Source organism: Pseudophryne corroboree, chromosome 1, assembly GCF_028390025.1.
Source record: "Pseudophryne corroboree isolate aPseCor3 chromosome 1, aPseCor3.hap2, whole genome shotgun sequence".
NCBI classification, from domain to species: Eukaryota; Metazoa; Chordata; class Amphibia; order Anura; family Myobatrachidae; genus Pseudophryne; species Pseudophryne corroboree.
This window is the reverse complement of record NC_086444.1, coordinates 86,965,295-86,979,350: the sequence shown is the minus strand read 5'-3', so window position 1 is coordinate 86,979,350 and position 14,056 is coordinate 86,965,295. Positions and strand designations below refer to the sequence as shown.

General features: G+C 46.3%; 1 long non-coding RNA gene across 1 annotated transcript in view; it reads right to left on the bottom strand.

Annotated features, from left to right (window-relative positions):
* Window positions 1-10,909, bottom strand: part of LOC134945861 (uncharacterized) — a 100,826-nt gene extending 89,917 nt beyond the window's left edge. Inside the window, exon 1 of the long non-coding RNA XR_010182162.1 lies at window positions 10,309-10,909. This is a non-coding gene — a long non-coding RNA (uncharacterized LOC134945861). The remainder of the gene's footprint in view (window positions 1-10,308) is intronic.
* Between the last annotated feature and the right edge of the window lie 3,147 nt (window positions 10,910-14,056).

Below are 14,056 nucleotides of genomic sequence, written 5' to 3'. Positions count from 1 at the left end.
ACCTTATTCATTTATAGGGCAATAAACATACCTGTAAACTAAAAAGGACAGTACAGATGTGTCCACTTACATCTAGCCCAAGCTGTAACTAGACTTTTTGGTGCCCAATGCCAAAGAGATAATTTGCGCCCCATCCCCCCCCTTCCTTTCCACACACAAATTTTTCCAAAAGGGACATAAGGCGCGTGGGGAAGGGGCATGACAAAAACCCATGCTATGGTGCCCATTCCACAAATCCTCTTTATACCACATTCATGCACTTGAGAGCTTGTTGTTATTCAGTTACAATAACAATAACACATTTCAATATACTGTCATACCCAGGATTCAAACCTTTAACCTGTTGAATTCTAATCAAACACCCTACTCATTGAGTTACAGTATTTGATTCTGCATAAAAACTATGAACACTATATGAATCTACAAATACTTTATTAAAAAAAGAATAAGCATTGCAATTGAGCAGAGCTAGCTATGTAGTGTGTAGCGACACATCCAATCTCTTGCAGTCACACACTACATAGATCTGCTCAGCCGCATTGCTGATCATTTTTTCACAAAGTACAAGGTAAGTTTCAAATAGAATTCACTAGTTTAGAATTATCTACCTTTCTATGCAAGGGCAGATAGCTTAAAGAATACATTGTCTGATTGCAATGCCACAGGCAATGGGTTTGAATCCCGGGTTTGTCAGCATCTTGAAATGTAATAAAGGACAGTGTGACTAAATAATAAAGAAATCTCAAGTTGAGTTCATGAATGTTGTATAGGTATTAGCAACAGAAGAGGTCAGGGTAGTAGGAAGGGGCAGTCAGGAGATGCTGGGCTTCAAAAAGGGCAGATGCTGCAAGTGAAAGTAATTAAAACAGATAATTGACAAGTGCCGCCAACAGCGCCCCCTACCCTGCAGCGCTATGTGCGGTGCACCCTTCGATTTTTATAAATTTTTATAAACGATTATTGTTGTTGTTTTTTTAATCAATTTTTACCCAAACCAATGACCGAATACGAACCAAAACACTTGAGGGAGGTTTTGCTAAAACCAAAACACGGTGATGAATTAAAACCAAAACCAATACACTGGGGTCCGCACATGTCTCTGCATGGTAGTTTGAATATATTGCTACAGGGCGTAAATCTCCAATGTTTGGATGTGCAAATGCGTAGGTGCCACACAGCATATGTGAGGAGCCTGCATCGTCGGGTGTAATGTCCCAAAAGCCGCAGTCTAATTGATATACGCTGCTGATGTTTGTGAGTGGTGGCAGAGAATGTTCCTCAAAATTGTTTGGGGAGGGGGGGGGGGGGGGTTGGCCCTCGGTTTCTGGGCATGTATATGGCTGCATTCTTGGATGTAGCTTCACTGGCCTCTGCAGCGTTACTCATATCTCTGATGTTAAGTCACATCTCCGATGTTCTCTCATATGTACGATGAAGACATCTCCTGCGGCTTTCAAATGATTTTGCACAGCCGCGGCAGACAAAGATCCAGCGTCGGTACCACTAGTGTCCACCTCTGAATAATTTTAATTCAGCCTGGAATGGGTTAGTTTTGTAGTGCTAAAAAATGCACAGGTTTCAACTTTTAATGTGACTCTTATCCGTGTGTTCTTCATAGCTCTTGTGAATCTTTTGCTCAAACTGGAACAATTAATATTGTATATATGAATGAACAAAAGAAGAAAAAACAATAGCGCAGCATAACATGACACCAGCCAGTAAAAAATTGTTAAAGACAAGTGACATCGTCCCAGAAAACCACAAATGATTTGCATATCTGAGTGCCTTTTATCTTATCCATATCCTAAAATGATGACTTATAGACTATTACATAAATCTAAAACAGTGTCAAACAAATGGTACCAAGTAACAAACTTATAGCCAGCTTATCTGATTCCACGCTCTAAACACTCCTTTAACAGAGAATAATAGGAACTAGCAATAGAGGGGGTCATTCCGACCTGATTGCACGCTGCAGTTGTTCGCAGCGCAGCGATCGGGTCGAAACTGCACATTCGCCGGTGCCGCAGTGCACCGGCGCATGCCAGATGGCCGAAGGCCATCGTTACCTAGCGATCGCCTCTGCCTGATTGACAGGCAGAGGCTGCCGCTGGGCGGGAGGGGGCGTCACGGCGGCATTTGGGTGCCATTTTCAGGGGGGCATTTTCATGGCTGGACCGTGCGGGGGCGGGCCGCAGCGGCTGCGTGACATCACATGCAGCCGCTGCGACCGGGGGCAGCGACGAGTAACTCCCGCAGATCCTGCGGCTGGCCGGGAGTTACTCTTCAAGTACAAAAGCATTGCCGCTGTGCGATGCTTTTGTACTTGTGCGGGGGGGGGGGGGGGGGGGGGACTAACATGCGGGGCGGACTAGCCCTTTGCTGGGCATCCCCCCGCATGTCTGGGAAGATGATCGTAGCTGTGCTAAATTTAGCACAGCTACGATCAACTCGGAATGACCCCCAGAGTGTAATATGTACACAACTGCATTATTAAAGGCAAGGTAAAAAAAAAGTGCATTTAATAGTAAAAACAGAGCTTCTAAGAGTCTCAATTAATTATTCCTCTGATACACAAATGAAGCTGATATCCAAAATAGCTATTTCCTATAGCTCCAACAGAGTAACTGAAAATTAAATTACCTTTCTCAAGTACAGCAGAAAGCTGGACTTTCAGAGAGTTTGAACTTTCAGCTCCACTAATAAAAAAAGAAAAATTACCTTTAAAAGAAACAAAAACTTGTTAAACAATACAAATGCTCTATTCAACCAATAGATTGTAAGCAGTGGCGGTTCTTGCCCCGGGCAAGCGGTACTTTTGCCCGGGGCGCCGCCTTCCGGAGGGCACCGGCGCCACCCGGAGGGCGCCGCACCAGGGCAAGATCCGCCACTGTGCCCCCCGCAGTGCCCTGCTGTGCCCCTCCGCTTTGAAGGGAACCAGACGCGTAGCGTCTAGTTTCCCTTCATTGAGAGGACCTTAGTTGTGCGGTGCGCGATGACGTCATCGCGCACCGCACAGCAAAGGTCCTCTCCATGAAGGGAAACTAGACGCTACGGTCTAGTTTCCCTTCGTGTAGAGGACCTTTGCTGTGCGATGCGCGATGACGTCTTCGCGCACCGCACAGCATAGTGTCACAGACACTAGGGGTCATAATTGACCTCTAGTGTCTATGCTGTTCTATGGGAGAGACGTAATAACGTCTCTCCCATAGATCGAAGAGAAGAGAGAGGGGAGAAGAGCGGTGCCGCCGGCGGAGGGGGTCTGGATCAGGAACGGGGATGGTAAGTATTCTTTTTATTTATGTATTTATTTTCTTGCAGCGTCGTGACCACGCCCCCAATTGAAGCCACACCTCCATATTTTGCCCGGGGCGCCACAACTCTTAGAACCGGCCCTGATTGTAAGCTTATGAGCAGGGCCTTCCTACCTCTGACTGTTTGTTATTACCCAGTTTTGTCTTATCATTGTGTCCAGTTGTAAATCGCAGTGTAATTTGCTGCACTATATAAGAACATGTTAATAAATAAATAATAGGAGGCTTGGCCTTTCACAAAGGGGTGTGGTTTTGATGCATCTGGGCATGGTAGATGCTAGATCCCAGGGCCGTCTTAACAGTAGTGTAGGCCCCTGGGCACAGGAATGTGCTGGGCCCCCTACCCATCCTTCAGAGGTAGGGGTGGGGGGTGCTATCAGCGGCAACTTTGATGTCCCGAGGTTGGTAGGTGGTGTTCTATCTTCTGTTCAGCATGTAGGACCTGGAGCAGTCATTTCTGCTAATTACTCCTTTACTGCACAGATGGGGCTAATCTGTAGAAGGGGCCTTGGGCTGAATGAAGGGGCCCTGGTACATGACTTCCAGGGTGGTATGGGGTGTTTAATATGTAGGGAATGGGTGGATAGTGGAGTGGGCTTAATATTTTTTTTTTTTTTTGTGGGAGGGCAGCTTGCTTGACTGTAGATATCTCAAGTTCCTGAAAATATATTTCTTAGCTTTATGGGATAAAAAAACTAGAGAGTCCCACCTTTCAGATGGTTCTGGGAACTTGGGGTTCAGAGTTCAGGAGCCAGAGCAATTCACCAACGAAAATCTAAAACTGCATATTAGGCGTGTGGAGCTGGAGCAGGGACCATCTGCTTGAAGGTTGATATCTCTGGTTCTGGGCATAGCAGAGACAAGCTGCCAGTGTTCACTGAAAGGGGAGAGTCACAGCTTTTGGATTATATCCTCAGAAAAACTCTAAGTCAGACAAAACCTGAGATATCTGGCTGGGAAGAGCAATTAACAGGTTTGGATGGGGACCACTGGTTTCAAGTCGGATATCTCCGGTTCCCCAGGGCCGATTTTAAAAAATCTGGTACCCCTTGAAAGAGGGGACCCTCAGCTATCAGCCTAGGGCCCTTAAACTTCTGGGGCCCTTGAGCAAGAGCCCATTGAGCCCATACGAAAAGACGGCCCTGCTAGATCCAAGTGGCCTAAGGGACCTAAGACATCAGGGGGAGGAACCACATCACCAGGGGGAGGATCTAGGCCAGCGGGATAGTTCTACTATCCACACCACCAACTACTACCTTTAGTAACCCGGCGGAGAGCCACCGAGCCCGAAGTGTGGCGAGCGAAGCGAGTCCGTGAGGGTAATATTCAGGTACCCTGTTCACCCATGGATCCTCCCCCTGGTGACGTGGCTTCACCCCCTGGTGATGTCAAAGGTCCCATACCCCACTCAGATTTAGAACCAATCATCTGGACATGGTATGTGCAGGTCAGAGGTGTGAGCTCTCTTAACTGGTCTCTAGAGTCAGGCATGTTGGCTTTTATGGATAATTAAAATAAAAAAAGAGGAGAAACAACCAATATTCAGAGAACGGAGGACATTTCATATGTCTATAGTGACTTAAAATTCTGAGTAGTATACTGAATGAAGCAGCAAGGACAGGTGGAGGTATTTCTATGGTAACTGCTTGACCTATGGGGTTGCTGAGAAATCAGGTGATGGGAGGGGCTTAGCCCTTATGAGGGGAGGATTGATTAAGTTCTCCCTCTTTTACTCAGGAAAAATTGAACAGTGAAGTGCTCTGTGTTTGTGTGGTGCACACGACCCGAGTGTAGATGTAATTACCTTATCGGTGCGGGGAATACCCCAGTTCTTGTTATCCAGCAGTTCAAGGAGCAAGTAACACTAGGGTTATGCAATCAGGGTCTTTTATTATTCCACAAATGTTAAAAGTTACATGTGTACTAGTGATGAGCGGGTTCGGTTCCTCGGTTCCTCGGAAACCGAACCCCCCCGAACTTCACCCATTTTACACGGGTCCGAGGCATACTCGGATTCTCCCGTATGGCTCGGTTAACCCGAGCGCGCCCGAACGTCATCATCCCGCTGTCGGATTCTCGCGAGATTCGGATTCTATATAAGGAGCCGCGCGTCGCCGCCATTTTCACTCGTGCATTGGAAATGTTAGGGAGAGGACGTGGCTGGCGTCCTCTCCGTTTATTAATGTTGCTGCAAATATTTGTGCTTATTGCTTAATTGTGGGGACTGGGGAGCAGCTGTATTATATAGGAGGAGTACAGTGCAGAGTTTTGCTGATCAGTGACCACCAGTTTTATCCGTTCTCTGCCTGAAAAACGCTCCATATCTGTGCTCAGTGTGCTGCATATATCTGTGCTCACACTGCTTTATTGTGGGGACTGGGGACCAGCAGTATTATATAGGAGGAGTACAGTGCAGAGTTTTGCTGACCAGTGACCACCAGTATTATACGTTGTCTGCCTGAAAAACGCTCCATATCTGTGCTCAGTGTGCTGCATATATCTGTGCTCACACTGCTTTATTGTGGGGACTGGGGACCAGCAGTATTATATAGGAGGAGTACAGTGCAGAGTTTTGCTGACCAGTGACCACCAGTATTATACGTTGTCTGCCTGAAAAACGCTCCATATCTGTGCTCAGTGTGCTGCATATATCTGTGCTCACACTGCTTTATTGTGGGGACTGGGGACCAGCAGTATTATAAAGGAGGAGTACAGTGCAGAGTTTTGCTGACAGTGACCACCAGTATATATAGCAGTACGGTACGGAAGGCCACTGCTCTACCTACCTCTGTGTCGTCAAGTATACTATCCATCTAGATTCTATACCTGTGGTGCATTTTAGTTTTGCAGTTTGCTGACAGTGACCACCAGTATATATAGCAGTATGGTACGGAAGGCCACTGCTCTACCTACCTCTGTGTCGTCAAGTATACTATCCATCTAGATTCTATACCTGTGGTGCATTTTAGTTTTGCAGTTTGCTGACAGTGACCACCAGTATATATAGCAGTACGGTACGGAAGGCCACTGCTCTACCTACCTCTGTGTCGTCAAGTATACTATCCATCTAGATTCTATACCTGTGGTGCATTTTAGTTTTGCAGTTTGCTGACAGTGACCACCAGTATATATAGCAGTACGGTACGGAAGGCCACTGCTCTACCTACCTCTGTGTCGTCAAGTATACTATCCATCTAGATTCTATACCTGTGGTGCATTTTAGTTTTGCAGTTTGCTGACAGTGACCACCAGTATATATAGCAGTACGGTACGGAAGGCCACTGCTCTACCTACCTCTGTGTCATCAAGTATACTATCCATCTAGATTCTATACCTGTGGTGCATTTTAGTTTTGCAGTTTGCTGACAGTGACCACCAGTATATATAGCAGTACGGTACGGAAGGCCACTGCTCTACCTACCTCTGTGTCGTCAAATATACTATCCATCTAGATTCTATACCTGTGGTGCATTTTAGTTTTGCAGTTTGCTGACAGTGACCACCAGTATATATAGCAGTACGGTACGGAAGGCCACTGCTCTACCTACCTCTGTGTCGTCAAGCATACTATCCATCTAGATTCTATACCTGTGGTGCATTTTAGTTTTGCAGTTTGCTGACAGTGACCACCAGTATATATAGCAGTACAGTACGGAAGGCCACTGCTCTACCTACCTCCGTGTCGTCAAGTATACTATCCATCTAGATTCTATACCTGTGGGGCATTTTAGTTTTGCAGTTTGCTGACAGTGACCACCAGTATATATAGCAGTACGGTACGGAAGGCCACTGCTCTACCTACCTCTGTGTCGTCAAGTATACTATCCATCTAGATTCTATACCTGTGGTGCATTTTAGTTTTGCAGTTTGCTGACAGTGACCACCAGTATATATAGCAGTGCGGTACGGAAGGCTACTGCTCTACCTACCTCTGTGTCGTCAAGTATACTATCCATCTAGATTCTATACCTGTGGTGCATTTTAGTTTTGCAGTTTGCTGACAGTGACCACCAGTATATATAGCAGTACGGTACGGAAGGCCACTGCTCTACCTACCTCTGTGTCGTCAAGTATACTATCCATCTAGATTCTATACCTGTGGTGCATTTTAGTTTTGCAGTTTGCTGACAGTGACCACCAGTATATATAGCAGTATGGTACGGAAGGCCACTGCTCTACCTACCTCTGTGTCGTCAAGTATACTATCCATCCATACCTGTGGTGCATTTCAGTTGTGCGCAGTATATATAGTAGTAGGCCTATTGATACTGGCATATTATTCCACACATTAAAAAATGGAGAACAAAAATGTGGAGGTTAAAATAGGGAAAGATCAAGATCCACTTCCACCTCGTGCTGAAGCTGCTGCCACTAGTCATGGCTGAGATGATGAAATGCCATCAACGTCCTCTGCCAAGGCCGATGCCCAATGTCATAGTAGAGAGCATGTAAAATCCAAAAAACAAAAGTTCAGTAAAATGACCCAAAAATCAAAATTGAAAGCGTCTGATGAGAAGCGTAAACTTGCCAATATGCCATTTACGACACGGAGCAAGCAAGGCTATGTTCATGGCTAGTGGTTCAGTTTCACATGAGGATAAAAGCACTCATCCTCTCGCTAGAAAAAAGAAAAGACTTAAGCTGGCAAAAGCACAGCAAAGAACTGTGCGTTCTTCTAAATCACAAATCCCCAAGGAGAGTCCAATTGTGTCGGTTGCGATGCTTGACCTTCCCAACACTGGATGGGAAGAGCTTGCGCCTTCCACCATTTGCACGCCCCCTGCAAGTGCTGGAAGAAGCACCCGCAGTCCAGTTCCTGATAGTCAAATTGAAGATGTTACTGTTGAAGTACACCAGGATGAGGATAAGGGTGTTGCTGGCGCTGGGGAGGAAATTGACAAGGAGGATTATGATAGTCAGGCACCCGGGGAGACACTTGTTGTCCGTGGGACGAATATGGCCATTGACATGCTTGGTCAAAATACAAAAAAAATCACCTCTTCGTTGTGGAATTATTTCAACACAAATGCGGACAACAGGTGTCAAGCCGTGTGTTGCCTTTGTCAAGCTGTAATAAGTAGGGGTAAGGATGTTAAACACCTAGGAACATCCTCCCTTATGCGTCACCTGGACCGCATTCATCAGAAGTCAGTGACAAGTTCAAAAACTTTGGATGACAGCGGAAGCAGTCCACTGACCACTAAATCCCTTCCTCTTGTAACCAAGCTCCTGCAAACCACACCACCAACTCCCCCAGTGTCAATTTCCACCTTACACAGGAAAGCCAATAGTCCTGCAGGCCATGTCACTGGCAAGTCTGACGAGTCCTCTCCTGCCCGGGATTCCTCCGATGCATCCTCCTTCACATTCTCCCGCAACTGGGGGTGTGAGGAAAAGGCTTAGAATTCCGAGCCCACCCGCTGGCGGTGATGCAGAGCAGTCTGGAGCGAGTGCTGACATCTGGTCCGGACTGAAGGACCTGCCAACGATTACTGACATGTCATCTACTGTCACTGCATATGATTCTCTCACCATTGAAAGAATGGTGGAGGATTATATGAGTGACCGCATCCAAGTAGGCACGTCAGACAGTCCGTACGTATAGTCGTATACTGGCAGGAAAAAGAGGCAATTTGGAGGCCCTTGCACAAACTGGCTTTATTCTACCTAAATTGCCCTCCCTCCAAGTGTGTACTCCGAAAGAGTGTTTAGTGCAACCGCTCACCTTGTCAGCAATCGGCGTACGAGGTTACTTCCAGAAAATGTGGAGAAGATGATGTTCATCAAAATGAATTATAATCAATTCCTCCGTGGAGACATTCACCAGCAATTGCCTCCAGAAAGTACACAGGGATCTGAGATGGTGGATTCCAGTGGGGACGAATTAATAATCTGTGAGGAGGGGGATGTACACAGTGAAAGGGGTGAGGAATCGGAGGATGATGATGAGGTGGACATCTTGCCTCTGTAGAGCCAGTTTGTGCAAGGAGAGATTGATTTCTTCTTTTTTGGTGGGGGCCCAAACCAACCAGTCATTTCAATCACAGTTATGTGGCAGACCCTGTCGCTGAAATGATGGGTTCGTTAAAGTGTGCATGTCCTGTTTATACAACATAAGGGTGGGTGGGAGGGCCCAAGGACAATTCCATCTTGCACCTCTTTTTTCTTTCATTTTTCTTTGCATCATGTGCTGTTTGGGGGCTATTTTTTTAAGTGCCATCCTGTCTGACACTGCAGTGCCACTCCTAGATGGGCCAGGTGTTTGTGTCGACCACTTGTGTCGCTTAGCTTAGTCACACAGCGACCTTGGTGCGCCTCTTTTTTTCTTTGCATCATGTGCTGTTTGGGGACTATTTTTTTGAAGTGCCATCCTGCCTTACATTGCAGTGCCACTCCTAGATGGGCCAGGTGTTTGTGTCGGCCACTTGTGTCGCTTAGCTTAGCCATCCAGCGAACTCGGTGCAAATTTTAGGACTAAAAATAATATTGTGAGGTGTGAGGTGTTCAGAATAAACTGGAAATAAGTGTAAATTATGGTTATTGAGGTTAATAATACTATCGGATCAAAATGACCCCCAAATTCTATGATTTATGCTGTTTTTGACGTTTTTTTGTAAAAAAAAACACCCGAATCCAAACACCTGAATCCGACAAAAAATGTTCAGGGAGGTTTTGGCAAAACGCGTCCGAATCCAAAACACGGCCGCGGAACGGAATCCAAAACCAAAACCCGAAAAATTTCCGGTGCACATCTCTAATGTGTACTACGTCACTGGGGCGAGAACCCCTGAATTTCTCTATGCTGTCAGACATCTGGTTAATAAACATGTCACTTCAATAATGCTTCTGCACTAGTAACAAACACAACACGTTTAGTACAGTTGTTTCATCAACAGTAAGTGAGTTACTTTATCTATAGCTTATATAACATATCACAACAGTGCGATTAATATTACTATGCCCCACTCACTGTTTTAGGCTAGCAATGGTATACCTTTTTTCTGTAATTAGGGTTTACACCCACAGTCACTGTCCCATTCACCGTTGCTGGGTAGCAGAATCTGCCTTTGGGTAGGTAACCCAGTGTTAATGTGAGATATGGAAGGAGAGAAGGGGAGACACGTGTCTTTGTGATAGCCCTGGCTCAGTTCTGCGGTTGCTGAGAGGGTACCCAATAGCCCTGGTTCAAATCTGTGGTGACAATGCTGATGCCCAGTGTCCCTGGCTCAAACCTGAGGTGGTTGTAAGGGTGCCCAGTACCTTCCACATCTGCCAGCTCCAGCTGGATGTCACGCAGTATCCCTTGGTCACTGTAGTCTCGCCTAGACGCGGCCGCACGGCAGCTGCCTGTGCGTAGTAGGCCTCTGTGGAAGCGATCGCTGCCTGGCTGTCTCCAAACCTGGGTCACGCTAGTGTGGGCGCTATGCGTTGCTGCACTCAGCTCTGACCCCTTGTCCTGCTCTGGGAACTCCGCCGCTGCGTCACTCCTGGTCCGCGCCACATGAGTTCACACACTGGCCCTCCTGCACGCTCTCCACACTGCAGCTCCTGCTCCTTCCTCTGCACACATGTACTGCTCCAGCTGCTCAGCTCACTCTCCTTACTCAGGTCAGGGGTTATCAACACAACAGGCTTTTTTCTCTTCCTGCTTTACAGAGCTGAGTCTGCCTTCCCTGGGTCCTAGTGCCCCCCTTGTTCCATTAACCCTGTGTTATCAGGATCTTGAATAGTCTGAGGGAATCTCTGAGGTCTCTAGGATACCACATTTATGTTGTACTGAACTGTTTATAATTGTGTATTTGTATTTTCTTCTCCATTTCCTTTCACTTTTTACTACTCTCTATTTTTCTCCCCCTTTTTTCTTTAATCTCCCCTTTTTTTCTAACTATTCTTTCCTTTAACATGCCAAGGCCCAGTCTTGCTGTGGGTCCCCCTATCCATTATATTGAAAGCGGTGTAAGGGGTACCGTGGAGTCTGTGTCAGGTGGGGGACAGGATATTACAGTACAGGGGAGACGGTAGGGTGTAGTAAATGTGGGTGGTAATCCTGCCACCATGGGTCGGGCTCGACCTCCTGAGAGAGCTGTGGCAGGCGGAGCTGCATCACACAGAGGCCAGGTGACCAGCTCATCTGTGTAATGCACTGGTGGTGTACTTAGTGGTGTGAGTGCTGTTGCTTCAGAAGCGCAACCCAAAGGTACGATGTCTCAGAGTGTTGGTGCCCTGGTGGAATCACAGAGTACAGTGATGCGGAGAGCAGTAGCATCAAGAGGGGTTACCTCGGGATTGCATGTTCCGGAGGTGCACCGCAGTTGTCCCGTGGGCCCGCGGGTGACCGTGGCTTGCAGAGGCATTCGTTACAGAACCGGACTTTCCAGAGGTGAGCAATCTGGAAGGGGCACAAGTAAACAATTGGTGGCGCAACAATTGGGAGCACCCAATAGAGTCGGTTACAGGGAGAGGATCAGTTTACAGGGTGCCTTTGAAATTACAGAGGGAGTTGGTCAGCGCGCAGGTACTCCAGGCCTTGCAAATGCTGGTGTGCAGCAGAGAATTGAGCCTATTAACTTGAGTATTATGGGCAGAAGTGTGGCATCTGAGGTAACGCAAAGTAGGCTCACAGTTCCTAGGCGGTCATATGCAGATGCAGTGCGTTTAGGGCGCAAAGGTGCTGGCTGGAATTCGTCTGAGGTGCCGTCCATAGGCACTTCAGTGATATCAGTACTTGTCCCTGTTCTTACTATGGGTCATACTGAGGGAAGAGTTGTGAGGGGGTAGAAGCCCTCCATGATTAATGAGTGTAGTGTAAGTGAACCAGCGGCGGCTGGTTCACATGCTAGGGCATGCAGGGAAAGCAGGGGTAATGAGATACTTGATGAGTGTCTAGTGGATGTTTCCCCTTGCATTTCTCCTGCAGAATCTTTGATTGTCCCCGAGCTACAGGAGGATTCAGGGGAGTCGGTGGCAGTGGTCGAATCCACTCTGGACGATGGTGGTAGGTTTTATAGTGAGCCTGATTTTGACCTTGAAGCGTGTCCTGAGGGTGCGGTAGCCAGCTCGGCAACAAGTCAGTGGTTATGTAGAAAACATGCAAGCAAAAAGCTGCAGATAAGTGAAAACATAGGCGCAGGCATAGGAAGGAGAGTGGTTCATCCACATCTTCCTCTGAGTCCTCAGATTCAGAGGATAGTGTTTGCAGTGGTTGCAAGAGAAAACACATAAGAAAGTGCAAACATAGCAGTTCTAGTATGTCCTGAGGATTCTCTGCTATGTGCTAATACAGCTGTTTTAAGAGGAATACGGCCCAGAATTAGAGATCGCATATGAGAGGGCAGATATGTTAACATGTTTGCATTAACTAGCAAAGCAAAGAAGGCATTAGCTGCGGTCAGAAAGAAATCGGGTCTAGGTTAAGAGGCGTATAAATCATATTCTAATTGGCAAATGGGTATGCTGGTCTTTGCATCCTGTTATTTAGAGACGAGACCTCAAGAGCATTTGAACGTAATCAAATATATGGATTTGTTACATGAATTCAAGATCAGGGCGCGGGACAGCTTGGAGGATTTATGATTTTTGTAGATGTTACACAACCACAGAAGAGTGGTTCTGAAGTGATTAGTGAGAAATGTGGTGGTAACAGTTGTAGATGGACGTCAGGAAAGAACAGTCAGGGTAGGTCCTCTGCTTTTAATAATGGCCAATGTACCCTAGGGTCGTTTTCGGCATGATTGTATCTGCTGTGGGGGGTCACATCCCACTAGGGACTGCTCGCGGCCCTCAGGTGGTAGAGAAGGTTTTAACAAACAGCAGAACCATGCTCCCGCGGTTGCCAGTGCTAAGTAGGGCCCCTACTCCGGTGAGATCGGATAAATTGTCTTATTGGTTAGAATATTACCCAAACAGGGAAGATGCTTATTTGTTAAGGTTGGGTTTTTCCAGAGGTTTCCCTTTGCCTATTAAGGGCCAAGTTTGTTCTGGTGTGGTTCGTAATTTGCTCTCAGCTGAACAGTTTCCGAAAATTTAGAAAGAAAAAGTTGATAAATAGGTTTCTTTGGGAAGACTGGTAGGGCCTTTTTAGTTCTCCGCCAGTTTCGGATTCAATTTTGTCCCCGGTGGGTGTTGTTCCTAAGAAGAAGTTAATGATGCCATTCCGGAGTTTCTGACCATGGTAGATTATCAATCTTTTGAAGATGCTTTGGCAAAGGTTAGGTCATTTGGTAGGGGAGCCTTGATGAGTAAAATTGACATAGAGTTGGCTTTTCATCTTTTGCCCATCGATTCAGAGTTTTTTCGCTATTTGGGTTTTCGACTGACAGATGGTTTCTATATAGATATATGTCTTCCTATGGGTTGTTCTATATCTTGTTCGTATTTTGAAAAGTTTAGTAGTTTCTTGCGTTGGTGCATTTCAGAATATTCAGGCGAGTCTGGAATTGTTCATTATTTGGATGATTTTTTGTTCATGGGCCCCACTGAGTCCGATATTTGTGGTAGTATTTTATAGAGATGTGCAGCGGGCACTTTTTGTGTTTTGTGTTTTGGTTCTGGTTTCATGCTTGTGTTTTGGATCTGGATTAGTTTTGCCAAAACCACCCTTTCATGTTTTGGTTTTGGATCTGGATGATTTTTGAAAAACACATAAAAACAGCTAAAATCACAGAATTTGGGGGTAATTTTGATCCTACGGTATGATTAACTTCCATAACATTCATTTCCTCTCATTTCCAGTCTATTCTGTA